The sequence below is a fragment of the Myotis brandtii genome, unplaced genomic scaffold (assembly GCF_000412655.1).
Source record: "Myotis brandtii unplaced genomic scaffold, ASM41265v1 scaffold230, whole genome shotgun sequence".
NCBI classification, from domain to species: domain Eukaryota; kingdom Metazoa; phylum Chordata; class Mammalia; order Chiroptera; family Vespertilionidae; genus Myotis; species Myotis brandtii.
The window spans coordinates 2,096,509-2,101,469 of NW_005358650.1; the positions used below are offsets into that span (position 1 = coordinate 2,096,509).

General features: G+C 38.9%; 1 pseudogene; it reads left to right on the forward strand.

Moving 5' to 3' along the window:
- Window positions 1-1,282: 1,282 nt before the first annotated feature.
- Window positions 1,283-2,154, forward strand: LOC102251805 (annotated as a pseudogene).
- Window positions 2,155-4,961: the final 2,807 nt, after the last annotated feature.

Sequence of the window (4,961 nt, forward strand, 5' to 3'; positions counted from 1 at the left end):
ATCAACATAGGTTATTTGAAGAAAAAAATATATATGTATATACTAGAGGCCCAGTGCATGAAAATTCATGCACTGGAGAGGGTGTCCCTCAGCCCGGCCTGCCCCATCTCACAGTCCGGGATCCCTCAGGGGATGTCCTACTGTTGGCTTAGGCCACCCTCTGCAGAGGCGACCTGACAGATCAGGGGAAGGCGCCGCCCCCATCACCCTGCTGTTGATGCCACTGCCAGCGCTCTGGCTTTGTCTGGAAGGATGTCTGGTAGATGTCCTGCTGGAAGCTAATTCCAGCAGGGCATATTAAAATGCAAAATGTTCATCAAAAGGTTAATAAATCTTGAGGCTTCAGCAGGGCTGAACGATTGGGTGCCGCCATCTTGTGGCTGTGGGCACCACCATCTTTGAGAGTGTGGCAGTCAATTAGCATATTCCCTCCTTATTGGCTGTGAGCACCATCATCTTTGCGATTTTGTGATGGTCAATTAGCATGTTCCATCTCTATTAGATAGGATATTGTTTCCATGATGTATACATCCCTTATTTGTGCTAAAAATCTAGAAAGGTTTTTAGAGCCAATTTGTTGGAAAAGCTTGACATGGCATTTTGTGAAGACAATGCAAGATAAAGTTCATGGTGGGGGGATTGGTCATGAATATTTGAGATGATATGAAGTAATTTAAAACATTGACAAATCCATTATTGTGCTCCCCGTTCTGTGAAGGAGAGCTGGATAGTCATACAGAATGCTGTCTTGCACAGCAATTCCATTACTATTAGCAATGAAGGTACTGACCTTGTCAACAATGGACATACACTTTTCTCTTGCTTAATAGGAATCAGATATTTAGGCTCTGATGTCCATAACTATTTCAGAGAGAATAAGATTTCAGCAGTTCTCATTATTCATTCTCATACCTCCTTCTAGACCACACCTCAGCTCATGCATGTAATAATGAGAATATGAGTTTACATGTTGATTACAAGTGCCTGACCATATACATATATGCACGGTATTTGGTTCAAATACCTTATTAAAGAAACACTATTTTAAAAATATTTTTATTGCTGACCTTTAAAAAAGTCTATGATAGTCAAAATAGTATACTGATAAAAATGATCTAATTATAGTTCAATTTGATATGCTACCCTTGCCACTTTAATACCCTCAAACACATATTTGATTATTATTTTCAAAGTCTACAAAAATCTCTGATATTAGAAATGTATTTGCTGCCATTGCTCCTCTTACTCTGGCTGCATTGCCAAGACTCTAGGACTTACCATCATGGATACTCTCTTGGAAGCAAATGGCACTTTTGCCTTTACCTTTTTTCTCATCTATGAGCATCAACTCTGCCTGGCCCTGGTCTTCATGAGGCAAAATGAAACATCTCAGCCCAGACGGCCCAGACGCTTTAAGTAAAAGCGATGGCGGAGGTGAATATTCCCATCAGGGTTTCTAATCGCATGTCACCAAAGTCAATAGGACTGACACATAGCACTTGCTTATAACTGCCAACAGGCTCTTTGGAGAAAAGTCTTATGATGCTTATGATGTCAACTCATCTTTCAAAGATTCCTGCCGCAAATTCTACCAAGCAGAGATGGAAGAGCTTGACTTCTTCAAAGCTACAGAGGAGGCTAGAAAACACATCAACACCGGATGTGTAACTAACAAGACAGAGGGTAAAATTACAAAGTGCTGTCTCCAAATTCAGTTAATCAAGTTGCTTGTCTGGTTCTCATGAATGCCATCTACTTCAAAGGAAACTGGGATAATCAGTTTAACAAACAGAAAACCAAGGGAAGACCATTTAAAGGCAGCGAGAATGAGGAGAAACCTGGGCAAATGATGTTTAACGACATGGAGGATGTCCTTGGCTCTCTGGGCATGACTGATGCCTTTGAGAGGATCATGGCAGACTTTCCTGGAATGTCGTCTGGGAGAGAATGTCGTTTCTGTCCAAGGTCATGCACAAGTCCTTTGTGGAGGTCAACTAGGAAGGCACCGAGGCTGCAGCCTACATCCTGGGCCATCACGATGTTTCAATGTGCAAGAATCACCTCCAGGTTCTTGCTGACCACCACTTCCTTTTCTTTATGCAGCACAGCAAAACCAAAGGTATTCTGTTCTGTGGCCAATTCTCCCTCCCTTAAGGGAATGGTCAGTATTGCATGCAGCCCTTCTCCTGTCTCCTACCGACCCATTCTTCCTCTGACATTTCACAATGTGCCTGAAATCCAAAGTAATCTTCGGTGACAATCCATAAATAAAGAGCCTGATTTTGAAGAAGAAATAAAAAAGAAATGTTTTACACCCTCCTAATACTTCATCTTAGCCTCTTCTTTTTGCCTTCTGTCACATTTTCATTCATTCCATCATTATTAAAAACAATTTTTGATCAAAGATGAGCTGTTCAAAAACTCATAGTTTCTTCCTTCAATTTTTGTTGTGCCTCTTCATTTCACCCCATGGAGCAAATGAATGAGAGAGGAGATATTAGAGAGATGCTAGTCACTGTTAACTGGTACACAAATATATCCAGTAAATAAAAAAAAACAACAACTCAGAAATGCCTTTGGACACTAATGAGACATATTGCTTTGAGCAAAAGTCACATGCCAGATTATTCTTATAAAATAAAACAGCTTGACAGCATTCAGCTCTCTCCCCCCACGCATGACCCCGATAATTTTTCCTGGCACCATTTGACTCTACTAAGTATATATTTACTCCATAACGATCCCCAGCAAAGGACTATGGGGAGTAATACTGTTGATACATGCAGTACAAGACATTCTTACTTGCCCTTCCCCAGTTGTGCTGGCACTTGCTGACAGTTGTAAAAACTTGTTGTTGTCATAAGCTGAGACAACTCCAAAGGCACACAGGGAACAGATGTATGCTATAATAATAACAAGGTGCCACTTAAAAAAATACTTTTCAGCTTAGGGCTGCATTTAAACCTTCAGGTACAGTTCGTGAAACTCATAATGTGGGAGAGTGAGTACTGGTGGTGTCTTTGAGAGTCTCTGGGGGAAAAGACTCTGAGATATTGTTACCATTATCACCATCTTGCTAACTGAATCACAGTTAGTGCCTGGGTTATTACACCTGAGGGAGTGACTTACTACCCTCTAGGTTGAAATAAAGGGCAAAATGAGATTCTTTCATTGTAGAAAGGTGGAACAAACTCAGGACACACAAAGGAAAAGGCACACTATTCAATCTCAATCTTTTAAAGATCGAGATCTAAATTAAGCTGAATATGCAATCCTCAGTTTGGCCATATAAATTAATTGAGCATACATTGCACCTAAACTGAATACAAATGAAAATCTTTATACAGTTAGGTACACCCTTCCTTCTGAAATATATGCGTCTTATTTTTGTAAAAATGCAGAAGCAAAAGCAAAATAAAACAGGCAAGAAAATTTCGTACCAAAGCAGAGTTGTACTTGAAAAGGAAAGGATGTTAATGTCCCGCAAACTGCATCATGTTTTATCTCTCAGTCAGTTAAGTTGTAAAATTGTAAGATGCTGTTGAAGTAATTCAAAGTAAAAGTAATATTGAAATGCTTTCATTTTTATTCACTCATAAACATTAGAGTATAAATGCTAGACTTCTTTTCAAACCCTATAGATAGAACTGAGAGTTCTAGCTTTAAATATCTGGAAAGGAAATATAAATTGTATATTACACTTGAACCTGAAATATGAAACGGTCACTTTGTTTTGATGATGAAAAGTTGAGCCCTTTAACAATGCTCTATTTTACTCAGGAGTTGAATTTTTTTACTCCTTTCCCTGATGTGATTAAATTTGTAGTTCTATTGTTTCCTACTGTGGTCCAGATTTATTTTTAAAAAGAATTGAGTGCCTTGTCTGTTTATAATAGTTCAAATATAGAATAGAAGATGAAACCAATGACTCCTCAAAGTAAATTCTAGCCTGTGATTTTGTACTCATGTGCTCAATCTGCATGATCTGAGAAATGGTTAAAAAAGAAAATATCACTGGGACAGTTTTCTTAATTATTTTACACACACACACACACACACACACATATATATATATATAATTGATTCTAGAGAGAAAGGGATAGGGACCTAGAGATAGAAACATCAATGATGAGAGAGAATCATTGATCGACTGCCTCCTACAAGCCTCACACTGGGGATGGAGCCTGGAACCTGGGCATGTGCCCTGACTGTGAATCAAACTGTGACCTCCTGGTTCATAAGTTGATGCTCAACCACTGAGCCACACAGGTCGGGCTGGTTGAGCACTTTTGACTGGACCAAGTGAGCATGTGATTTTGAATGTGAACCATGGAAATAAAAATAGTTGTCTGTGCTTAATCGTTTATTCAGCACCTGAGGCAAATCAGGTTCCTCAAATCAATTACTCCATTGAAGAATGATGGCAGGGAACAAACACTTTATCAGCAAACTTGTGTATTTTGTATTAGTTTTTTTGTATTTTTAGACATAAATCTTTAACGTGGTGTTTGTGTTCAAACAACATTCTCTCCTCTATCCAGGTGTTGACAACACAATAGGATTGGTCTATTTTGAGTACCTGAGAGGAAAATTGTAATATTGATATTATTACATTATCAGAAGACTGATACTTAAAAAAAAATGTTTCTTCACTCAGAGTAACAAAGTATTGGGGAAATTTTGGAGAAAAATATCTCAATTTTATCAGTTGATATCTTATCTCATATACAGACATTTATATAGATCTCTGGGAATGTTAATCCATTTTATGATGCATAGTTATGTAAATATATATCTATATCTATATATATAAATGCCTAAGCAACCGTTTGACCAAATAACCGGTAGTTATGAAGTGCACTGACCACCAGGGGTCAGACACTCCGACCGGAAGGTTAGCTTGCTGCTGGGGTCCAACTGATCAGAACTGGACTGGATGGGCCAGACACACCCTGGAGCCT